The sequence below is a fragment of the Apium graveolens genome, unplaced genomic scaffold (genome assembly GCF_009905375.1).
Source record: "Apium graveolens cultivar Ventura unplaced genomic scaffold, ASM990537v1 ctg6750, whole genome shotgun sequence".
Classification (NCBI taxonomy): domain Eukaryota; kingdom Viridiplantae; phylum Streptophyta; class Magnoliopsida; order Apiales; family Apiaceae; genus Apium; species Apium graveolens.
Window position 1 is genome coordinate 38,519 of NW_027419751.1, and position 12,764 is coordinate 51,282.

The 12,764-nt window shown below is 40.0% G+C and overlaps 1 non-coding gene across 1 annotated transcript; it reads left to right on the forward strand.

Moving 5' to 3' along the window:
* The first annotated feature begins 12,030 nt into the window (after positions 1-12,030).
* On the forward strand, positions 12,031-12,134 carry LOC141703558 (small nucleolar RNA R71). Its single transcript, XR_012567602.1, has one exon. It is a non-coding gene; the product is annotated as a small nucleolar RNA R71 (small nucleolar RNA).
* The last annotated feature ends 630 nt before the right edge of the window (positions 12,135-12,764 follow it).

A 12,764-nucleotide genomic window follows, 5' to 3' on the forward strand; every position in this document is an offset into this window, starting at 1 on the left:
AAATTCAGTCAGTGCAAATGTTTTATTGATTCGGGAGCAACTAAATCTTTTATATCAAAGGACTTTGCGCGTAAGTTAAGACTTAAGGCTAAACCCTTGATAGAACCCTTACAAGTAGAAATAGCCAATCATGGAAATTATTCCTGTTAACCAGATTCACCCCGCCTGTGAGATAGGCATAGGGGAGCAATCTTTCAGTGTTGATCTGATTCCTTTTAAATTAGGGGAGTTGATGTGATTTGGGAATGGACTGGCTATCTAGCAACGATGCTCAGATAGACTGTAAAGGGAAGAAAGTTAAGTTAAATATTCCCGGGAAGAGACAAGAAGTTATATTTAGAGGAAAGAGGCAGACGCAGAAGAAATTTTTGACTATGGCCCAGGCCAAAAGGATGCTACGAAAAGGAAGTGAGGCCTACCTAGCCTATGTGGTGGACACGCAGAAGGAGGTGCCCAACTTACAGATATTCCAGTAGTGCAACGAATTTGAAGATGTATTTCCACAAGACCTTCCGGGATACCACCCGATAGAGTGATTGAATTTGCTATTGAGTTGGCCCCAGGGACGGCGCCAGTTTCAAAAGCACCTTACCGGTAGCCCCGTTAGAAATGAAGGAATTAGCTATCCAATTGCAGGAACTCTTGGATAAGGGTATGATAAGACCCAGTGTGTCCCCGTGGGGAGCACCCGTTTTATTTGTTAAGAAGAAAGATGGGAGCATGAGGTTGTGCATAGACTATCGAGAGTTGAACAAGCTAACCATAAAGAACCGGTACCATTACCTAGAATAGACGATCTGTTCGACCAGCTAAAGGATGCTGTTTATTTTTCCAAGATCGACCTGAGAACTGGATATCACCAACTAAAGATTAAACCGAAGATATTTCCAAGACAGCGTTCCGTACCAGGTATGGGCATTATGAGTTCTTGGTAATGTCCTTTGGATTAACCAACGCCCCAGCGGCTTTCATGGATTTAATGAATAGAGTATTTAAGAAGTACTTGGACAAGTGTGTGATAGTTTTATCGATGATATTTTGATATACTCAAGGACTGAGGCAGAACATGCAGAGCATTTGAGGATAGCTCTAGGAATACTCAGAGAGGAGCAGTTATATGCCAAATTCTCGAAGTGTGAATTCTGGCGAATGAAGTACAGTTTTTAGGACATGTGATCAATAAAGAAGGAGTATTGGTCGACCCCTCCAAGATAGAGGCGGTCTCAAATTGGGAAAGGCCAACCACACCCACAGAGGTAAGGAGTTTCATAGGATTGGCCGGGCTACTATCGTAGATTTGTACAGGACTTTGCGAAGATCGCAGCCCCTTTGACACGACTTACTCGTAAGACAGAGAAGTTTGAATGGACGGAGAAAGCGAGAACAGTTTTCAGGAATTAAGAAAAAGGTTGATAACGGCCTCCGGTATTGGGCATTGCCGTACGGAAAGGACGCTTTTGTGATATATTAGTGACGCGTCGCACAAAGGATTAGGATGTGTGCTTATGCAGCACGGTTTAAAGTTATCGCGTTAGCGTCGAGACAACTGAAGGAATACGAGGTGTTATATATCCTTCCTCATGACTTGAGCTCGCAGGCCCAATAGTATTGCTTTAACAAATTTGGAGGCACTACTGTATGGAGAGAAGTGCGAGATTTTCACAGACCATAAGAGCCTCAAGTACATATTTACGCAGAAAGAGCTCAACATGCCCGCCAGAGGAGATGGTTAGAACTAATCAAGGAGCTATGATTGTTGAGTCTACTCTATCATCCCAGGGAAAGCCACTGTGGTTGGTGCTGATATGCCCTTAGTAGAAAGGACAGACTCCGAATGGATAACGACTTCGGAAGAGTTGATAAGGGATTTTGAGAAAATGGAAATAGAGGTAAAGGTAACCGGAACCGGAACTGAAAAGCTTTTGAGATCTCAATGCAGCCAGAGTTATTGGAAAAATCAGATTGTGCCAGGAGAAAATAATGAATGAAGGCAGAAAGTCAATGACTGGAGAGGAGATCCATACTGAAAAAGATGATAAGGGGATAATGAGGTACTCCTACCGAATTTGGGTTCCGAATGTTCAAGAACTTAAAAATGAGATTTTTGGACGAAAGCCATAGTTCGAGGTATTCCATTCACCCGGGAAGTACCAGATGTATAGGGATTTGAAGGAATATTACCTGGGGCACCAACATGAAGAGGGACGTCGCAGAATGGGGTAAACAAGTGTTTGACTTGCCAAAGAGTAAAGGCAGAGCACCAGAGACCCAGTGGACTTTTGCGACCCCTGGAGATTCCGAATGGAATGGGAACAGATAGCGTGGATTTTGTTGTAGGCTTGCCAAGGACGGAAAGCCAATCACAACGCCATTTGGGTAATTATAGACCGACTGACAAAGTCAGCTCATTTTCATTTCCTATCAATGAGAGATACACAGTCGATAGACTGGTGGACATTTACCTTAAGGAAATAGTAACGCGACATGGAGTCCCAGCGTCCATTGTCTCAGACCGAGACCCAAGGTTCAACTCCAGATTTTGGAGGAGCTTTCAGGAATGTGCGGGGGACCAAGTTAAATATGAGTACCGCGTACCATCCCCAGACGGATGGACAGATGTGAAAGGACCATCCAGACACTAGAGGATATGTTGAGAGTATGTGCAATAGACCTTAAGGAAGTTGGGATGATCACTTGCCGTTGATCGAGTTTTCTTATAACAATAGCTTTCATGCTAGCATCGGAATGCCGCCTTATGAGGGCCCCTGTACGGAAGAAGGTGTCGATCTCCCTTATACTGGGATGAAGTAGGAGAGCGGAAGATGCTCGGACCCGAAGTGGTCCAAAGGACCAAAGATATAGTGGATCTTATCAGAGGGCGACTTGTAGCAGCCCAAGACAGACAAAAGAAATATGCAGGACCTAGCCCGAAAGGACAAGGAATATGAAGTAGGGGGACTTAGTATTGCTGAAGTATCCCCTTGAAGGGATTAATGAGGTTCGGAAAGAAGGAAAACTAAGCCCAAGATACATTGGACCTTTTGAGATATTAAGACGGATTGGAAAGTTAGCTTACGAGCTAGCCCCTACCCCCTAATTGCAACAAGTTCATAATGTGTTCCATGTGTCAATGCTAAGGAGGTATCATCGGGATGCCAGGCACATAGTGGAGTACGAGCAGGTGGATATGCAGCCAGATCTAACTTACGTGGAGAAGCCAGTGAGGATCATAGATAAGAAGGAGCAGGTGCTTCGGAACAAGGTGATCAAGCTAGTCAGAGTACTATGGCAGAATCATAATGCGGAAGAATCGACTTGGGAACTAGAGAGCGCAATGCTAGAAAAGTACCCCCATTTGTTTTCTGTTTGATTCGGGACGGAATCCTTTAAAGGAGGGGAGACTGTAATAACCCCAAAATTTTTCAACTTTTTGTAACCCTTGTGAATAGTGTTTAGATGAATGAGAAAACTTTTCACGCCACACTATGTAGGGGTTCTGTTATGGATATTCTGGGATTTTATTAGTACTCTATGAAGTATATAAGTGTATGTAAATATCGTCAGAATCCAATTCCGAACACTTTGGTTTTCCCGGAAATCCACAGATACGGAGAGAATTGAGTATATAGGTAACAGGATAAAAAGGATTTAAATTTAAGGATATATAGAGGATCATAAAAAGGAATATAATGTATTGAGAAAGGTAAGGGAACCTAAGTAATAAGATCCCGGGTATGATCCTTCAAACGATAAACGGAGAACGAAAGTTAAGCGAACCGTATAACAGATCAGCGGTCATTAGGCAAACGATAGGAAGTTAATCAAAGGGATTAATGGGAATGATGTCATCCAACCAATAGAAAGAAGACAAGGAAGGAAGGATGACATCATGAGGATGAGGTAAGCATGACAGGGGAAGGAAGGAGGTGTGGTTGAATAAGAACCACACAAATTCAAGGGCAAGGTAGTAATTGCTAAATCAATACAAATCAAGTCAACCAGCTAGCAAAATCATTTCATCAAAAATCAAAACAACCAAGGCATTTGTTCTTCACCTTGCTCTCGGCTTTTACACATTTTCAAGGCTAGATTTTTCAAAAATCAAGATCCAAGCATCCTAAATTGGTAAGAAAATTCCCTAATCATCTTTATGCTTAGTTATGGCTATATCATGAGTTTAAGCATTAATTCTTCTCTAACTTCTTCATTTAATCAAAGAAGAAGACAATGAATAGTGTTTTCAAGTTTTTAACTTGAACTTTTTCTTGTTTTTCTTGAAGATCCAAGCTTTCCTAAGGCTTCTCAAGCTTCTTAAGGCTTCCTAGCTCCACCCACCACTTCAAGGAAGGTATACCATTTCCAAACCCTAGGTTCATATATATTATAAGGTGATTTTGATGAGTGGGATGCTATTGTAGTTGTTGTTATGATTTAGAGTTTGAGATTTGGTATGGTAGTGTAATGGAATGGTAATTTTGTGGTTTTGATTTTAAGGAACTTAAGTATGATTAAAGTTAGGTTTAAGCATATGTATGAATGATTAAAATTGAATGGTTGGGATTGTTATGATGTGATAAGGATGGATGTTTTGTTGTGTGTTGGATTTGAGGATGGTTTGGGTTGATTGTGGATGGTTTAAAAATTTGGAAATCGCGGTAACATAGCCGTCGTAACGTCCGATTTTCTTTGGACTGTTTTGTGCATAGCATTAGGACCCGAGAACCCCCTGCTAGATTATGACCACTGCATGTTTAGATAGCTCATGTTACGAGCTTCGTTTTGATATGTAGTTCGTTCGATTCCGATGCACGGTTTAGGGGAGAAACGACCGTTTTCAAAGTAACGGCGTTTCGCGAACGAAACTTTTTCCCTCGCCTTACTTTGAAACATAGGTTAAAGACCAAAAAGGGTTAATTAATGTGTGAAACATTTATGGTAAGTGTGTTAGGCAGTTGGTAAGTCATTCGCGAAGGAATCGCTTTAAACTCGTAAAGGTTAAATTATTAAAAATGGCGGAGCCGAGGGTACCCAAGTGACTTAAGCGAATCGGTGAGCGCCAAACAAGCGTTAGAGTCTAAGTTAGTTAAAGTATAGGTTTACAAGTGATTTTGGTTTAATTCCAACTTACTTGTTGTTTATAGGTGATCAGACTCGTCCGAGCCTTTCTCACCCCCAAGTCGCTCAGGCAAGTATTCTATCCGTTATACTGTTGTTGTGATGAATATATGTATTTGCATTATCTCGCGATAGATGCATGTTGGATAATTAGCAAATGATGCGATATATTGTAGCATGTGATATAGTATGTATGCATGCCTGTTTCATATTCTTGGAATATATATCTGTTGGTTCAGTGATAATACCTATGCTAGAGGATAGCGGTAACTTGTGTATCCCCTTAGTATAGGGACCCAAAGGTGAACATATTTCCAAACCGGGAGTCGATGTTCCCGAGTATATTATATAATATATATATATTATATATATATATATGGTTATAGTTTTTTTTAAAACTATGGATCGAATAAGGTTTATTCGATAACTTTAACTTTATTTTATTATTGAATATTATTTCGAATATTATTCGAAGGCGTATGACTCCTTTTATTATTTATTGAATATATTTGAATATTCATTGAGGATGTATGACTCCTTTATTTTATTATGAATATTATTATACTATTCATTAGAGGTATTATGACTCAGCTTATTTTATTTATTGAGCATTATTTGAATATTCATTTGAGGATCTATGACTCCGATTATTTGCTGAAATATATTCTTTATTTTATTAAAGAATAAGATGTCAATAATCAACTTATTTTCGATTATTCAAATAAAGATAATACTTTCATATAAGTATATCTTTGGTTATTAATACTCGTTTCAGTATAAGTTTTAAAACTTCTACTTCAATTATTTTATAAGATTATTCTTTATGGGAATATTATTTAATTAATAATATTCAGTCATTTTCTAAATATTCTGGGGACTGATTTACTTCATTAAATCATCTTTACTCCAAACACTCAATAAGTGTTTTCGAGTCTTCAAAATGATTTTTAAAGATAGAGCGGATCCCAAAACTCATTTTTTAATTTAAGATTCTTCCTTTTAAGGGGACTTTTAATACTCGTTCAAAACTTGAGGGATCCGGCTCAGTGGTGTATTTATATTCGCAACAAGGTCGCAGTTTTGGTAAATGAATTGATTACTTACCCAACGTTCGGGAAGTAAGTCCATCTATTGAGTCGGCATAAGCAACATGGGCGCAGTGGGCCGTCCATGATAGTGTACGTGGCTCAGTGGGAGCCATCAATGCATAAGTGGCTGACGTGGCAGTCCAGCATAAGGTCCTAATATGACCAGGGTGAAGACCAGTGGGGAATTCGTTCCATCTACTAGTAGAAAAGGTTACTTATGGGTATCTTTGCCTGATCAGCAAGATATCTAGTTTATGCCAAATTCTTTCCTTTCCAAATTCATGGATGTTTCAAACATCTGTTATACTTACATAACAGAGGTTCCAGGAACTGTTTTCGGGATATATATATGTGGATATATATATATCGGGACTAAATAAAGTATCTCATAACTTTTCTCATTCATAATATTTCAAAGATTGAATCCATTTCAGTCTTAACTTGTGGTCTCATCTATGGGATGTTTTTCTTAAAACTTATAATACTTTGAACGGTGGTAGTTCAAGTAGCTTTATAGATGATATAAGTGTGGTGAAGTATTGGTAACTTCATTCCTTGTTTTTACTTATATCTAGTAAGTAATTATCTTACGCACGATAAAGATTCTATTAAGTATCCATTTAGATACTTATATTATTGTTATCACTATATTATCTTGCGAGCTGTAAGGCTCACTCTTGCTTTATTTCTTCATCACAACAACAGTTAGGAGAGATGGCCAGACTCCAGCAGCCAGCGCAAGGGTGGGAAGCGCCCGCGTCTTCCCGATGATGTTGTAGCTGCTAGCTGCAGAGGTAGATCTATGTAGATCCTACTATCTACTTTTGAGAATCAAATTATGTATAATTATAATTGTGGCAGATAATGGCAATTAACTGTAAATTATCAAGTAATCATTTTGGGTTGTAATAATTTTAAATTGTGGATTCAAAGACTTGTACTTATTTCAATTTCATCTCTGAGACTATAACGGGTTGTGGTGTGTGTTAGTGTGGGGTCACAGCATAAGGTTATTTTTATTAATTAAGTGAAGTGATATTGTGGAAAGAAAGACCGTGACAACCCGGATCCCCGACCCCGGATCTGGGGGTGTTACAATTTACTTTGAACGCCTGATCCGGATGCTTAGCAAAAATTTCCACAGCTCAATGTGGAAACACGATTTTGACAATGAACGGTCCTGACCACCTTGACTTAAACTTTCCTGGAAAAAATCGAAGACACGTGTTGAATAGAACTTGTTGACCAGGAAAAAATGACTTGTGCACTAACCTCCTATCATGCCATCTCTTGATCTTCTCCTTGTATAATTTATATTCTCATAAGCCTGTAGTCGGAACTCGTCGAGTTCATTAAGTTGAAGCATTTTCTTCTCTCCAGCAGCTGCCATGTCAAGATTCAGTTTCTTCAAAGCCCAATACGCTTTATGATTTAACTCCGCAGGCAAATGACACGCCTTATCATATACCATCTGGAAAGAAGACATGCCTAGAGGAGTCTTGAATGTTGTTCTGTAGGCCCAAACAGCTTCCTCGAGCTTCAAAGACCAATCTTTCCCTGACGGAATCATAACTTTCTCCAAGATTCGCTTGATCTCTCGATTAAAGACTTCAGCTTGCCCATTAGTTTGAGGGTGATAAGCTGTGGCCACACGATGATTCATATGATACTTTTCCATCAATGCAGTGAACTTGTGCTTGCAGAAATGCGATCCCTAATCACTGATTATGACCCTTGAAGTACCGAAACGTGTGAATATCTGCTTATGAAGAAAATTTATCACCACCTTAGCATCGTTGGTTGGCAAAGCTTTAACTTCAACCCATTTAGACACATAATCCACTGCCAAAAGAATATATTGATTATTGCATGACGAGACAAATAGCCCCATAAAGTCGATTCCCCAAACATCGAAAATCTCAACTTCGAGAAACACATTAAGAGGCATCTCATCCCTCTTGGACATATTTCCAACTCATTGGCAGCGATCACATCTTAACACGAACTGATGAGCATCTTTAAACAAAGTAGGCCAAAAAATCCTGCTTGAAGAAAATGGGCAGCTGTCTTCTCTCCACCATAATGACCACCATACACAGTGGCATGATAATCTCGCAAAATACCCTTCGTCTCACTATACGGAATGCATCTCCTGATAATTTGATATGCTCCCTGTCTGAACAAGAACGGCTCATTCCATCGATACCACTTCACCTCATGTAGAAACTTCTTCCTTTGAGCATAAGAGAGTTCTAGGGAATGACATTACTCACAAGATAGTTCACAATATCTTCAAACCATGGTTCGTCTTCTTGCACCGCAAAAAGTTGCTTATCGGGAAAAGATTCATTGATTAACGTCTTATCGTGTGAAGCTTACCTTGATCTTCCAGTCATGAGAGATGATCCGCTACCTGATTTTATGTACCTATCATGTCCTTGATTTCCTGATCGAATTTCTGAAGCAATAGAATCCATCGAATCAAGCGAGGTTTTGAAATTTTCTTCAAGACGAAGTATCGAACAGCATGATCAGTAAAACCTGTCACTTTTATCCCAAGCAAATAAGATCAAAATTTCTCGAAACCATAGACAATCGCCAAAAGCTCATTCTCAGTAGTAGTGTAATTCAGCTGAGCGCCATTAAGGGTTTTACTAGCATAGTAAACCACATGGAATATGTTCTTCGTCCTCTGGCCAAGAACAACTCAACTGTAAAATCACTAGCATCACACATCATATCATCTCGAAGGGCTCATTCCAATCAAATACAGTAATAACAGGTGCTATAGTCAAACTCTTTTTCAAGCTCTTAAAAGCAGCTAGATATTTTCATCGAATTTGAAGGGAACATCCTTCTCCAACATATTGCACAAGGGTTTAGAGATTTAGGAGAAGTCTTTGATGAATCGCTGATAAAAACTCTGACCAAGAAAACTGCGGATTCTTTTAACTGAGATTGGTGGAGGAAGATTTTCAATAACCTCCACCTTGGCCTTATCCACTTCCAGACCCTTGCTAGAGACCTTGTGCTCAAGAATGATACCCTGTTGCACCATGAAGTGACATTTTTCCCAGTTGAGAACTTGATTGGTCTCAACACATCTTTTCAGCACTAAACCAAGATTATGCAAGCACTCCCCGAACACAGAGAAGTCATCCATGAACACCTCCACATTAGTACCAATAATATCTGGGAATATGACCATCATGCATATCTGAAAAGTCACAGATGCACCACAACGTCCGAAAGAAACTCGACGGAAAACGAAAGTGTCAAAAGGACAAGTAAACGTGGTCTTCTCCTGATCTTCTGGGGTAATGTAAATCTGATTATAGCCCGAGTACCCATCCAGAAGACAATAATAATCATGACCAACCAACCTGTTAAGCATTTAATCAATGAATGGAAGTGAGAAGTGATCCTTCCTGGTGGCTTTATTCAGCTTTCGATAGTCCATGCATACTCTCCACCATGTGACTGTCCGAGTAGGAATGAGCTCGTTCTTCTCATTAGCAACAACTGTAACGCCTCCTTTCTTAGGCACACACTGCATCGGGCTTACCCATTAACTGTCAGAAATCGGATAGGTGATCCCTGTTACCAGCCATTTAAGATTTTTCTTCTTCACAACCTCTTTCATGATAGGATTGAGTCTTTATGTTGTTCAACTGTAGGCTTACTTCCTTCCTCAAGCAGAATTTTATGCATGCAATAAGAAGGGTTGATTCCCTTGATATCTGCCATAGTCCATCCAATTATTGATTTAAACTCTCTCAGAATTCTCAAAAGCTTGTCTTCGTCACTACCTGAAAGGTCAGATATAATAATAACAGGAAAAGTAGATGTATCGCCTAAAAAAGCATACCTCAAATGATCAGGCAGTGGTTTGAGCTCAAGTGGGAGCTTCCTCAATAGATGGTTTGAGACGCTCCTGAGAATTCTTCAACTCTGCTAATCCAAGAGACTCGAATGGAAAATCCAAACTCTTTTCCATGGAGAAGCATTCAAATACTGCAGCTGCTCTGCCCTCTTCATCTTCACTATCAGATTCCACTATGAAGGCTCTCTCTAAGGCATCAGTCCTTAGCATTTGATCAAGCTCCGAAGTCACTACAAAGTCGACCAACTCTACTTTCAAGCACTCCTCTTCATCAATAGAAAATTTCATTGCATTGAAGACATCAAAAGTCAAGTCCTGACCCTGAACCCTCATAGTAAGTTCACCCTTCTATACATCGATCAGAGTTCAGCCTGTAGCTAAGAATGATCTTCCCAAGAGAATGGGAATCTTCTTATCTTCCTCGAAGTCCAGAATGACAAAATCAGCAGGGAAGATGAGTTTATCCACCTTAACCAAGACAACCTCCACTACTCCTCATGGATAAGTGATGGAACGATCAGTCAGTTGCAAGGACATGTTTACCGGTTTTGGATCAGGAAGACCAAGTTTCTTGAAAACGGACAATGGCATCAGATTGATGCTAGCTCCCAAGTCACACAAAATCTTTTCGAAAGATAGATTTCCAATGGTAAACGGTATTGTGAAGCTTCCTGGATCTTTAAGTTTAGGAGGAAGTTCCTGTTGCAGCACAACACTGCACTCTTCCGTTAGAGCAACGGTTTCCAACTCCTCGAGTTTTAGCTTCCAAGATAGATAACCCTTCATGAACTTATCATAGCTTGGTATCTGTTCTAGAGTTTCCGAAAAAGGTATGTTAATGTGCAACTTCTTAAAAACTTCCAAAAACTTTGCAAACTGCTTGTCGAACTTCTCCCTCTGAAGCCTTTTAGGATATGGAGGAGGAGGGTAGACTTGTTTATCCCCTGTATTTTGTTCAGGAGGAGTGTTTTCAACAGATTTCTTCTTCGGTTCTGCTTCGTCACCTTTCTGTACAACTGAATCAGCCAAAATTTAATTTCTGAAATTGGGGAGGGTGCGGGCGCACTGCTATAGAGCGGGGGCGTGCTCTCTTTCTGGAATTTTTTTTCAGAATCTTCGTTGTGATGATTTTGGGGGCTCGTGACCTTTCTTGACCTCAGGGGATTGCCTTAAGCTGTTCTTTGACTTCTCTCTTGCCTGGATTAGCCTCTGTGTCACTTGGAAGAGTTCCTTGAGGTCGGTTCAATAGGGCGTTAGCAATTTGTCCTATTTGATTCGCTATAGTCTTGATCGAAACTGCTTGGCTCTTGCACATAAGCCTCAACTCCTCTAATTCAGATTTTTCATTAGAAGATTGACCGGCACCTCCATGAGATTGTTGTTGCATTCCCTGTGGCTGAAATTGCTGCCTTGGTGTATACTATTGTTGAAAACCAGGAGGATTGAATTGCTTGTTTCCAAACTGTTGGTATGGTTGTTGTGACTGTTGCACACCACCCTGATTATTGCTCCAGCTGAAGTTAGGATGATTGCGGTTGTTAGGATGATAAGTAGCAGGAACAGGTTGTTGCGATCTTTAAAAGTTGCTCACAAACTGAGCTGATTCATAGCACATTGCTCTGTCGCATGTGATCTTACACAAAGCTCACAAACACTCATTATCTGTTGAACACCATAGTTGGTCAGAGAATCGACCTTCATAGTTAACGCCTTTAGCTGAGCAGCGATAGCCGTAACTGTATCCACCTCCAGAATTCTGCTACCTTGCCTTGTGGTAGTCTCTGAGTTGGATTCTGATATTCATTCACAGCCATCATCTTAATCAGCTCATAAGCTTCCTCATAGCTCTTAGCCCATAAGGCTCCGCCTGATGTTGCATCGAGCATAGGTCTTGATTGTGCTCCCAGACCATTATAAAAGTAACTGATCACCATCCAGTCAGGCATTCCATGAGGACACTTCCAAAGTATCTCCTTATAGCGCTCCCAAGCTTCACATAAAGATTCACCATATTGTTGCGCGAACTGAGTAAGAGCATTCCTGATTGTAGCTGTCTTTGTCATAGGGAAGAATTTAGTAAAAAAAATATGAGCAAGATCCTCCCATGTCGCAATAGAACCTGGTAGTAGAGAGTGCAACCAGCTCTTAGCTCTATCCCTCAGAGAGAATAGGAAAAATCTCAGTTTCACAGTATCTTCCGAAACATTATTGAACTTGAAAGTGTCGCAGATTTCGATAAAATCCCTAATGTGCATATTGGGATCTTCCGTTGGAGCACCCCCAAACTGGACTGAACTCTGCACTATCTGAATTATGCCAGGCTTGATCTCAAAGGTATTAGCTGCAATAGTTGGCCTGACAATGCTAGATTGAATGTCATTGATCTTTGGTTAAGAATAATCCATCAATGCTTTTGTTGCTGCTACTGGTTCTCCCATTGCAATGATTACTTCTTCAACTTTTTCAACTTCTTCAAAAACTTCTTTTTCCAAATCTTCAACTTCCTTATCCCCAATTGTTTCCTTACGAGACTGAGAATGTGTTCGCATACAAGCTCTCTAGAGTACCTGAAACACACTAACAAATAAACCTTGTAAGATAAAGAATCCAAGTCAATGAACTTTAACGACCACTGATGAAAAGCACATAAACTAAATTTAACATTGATCCCCGACAGC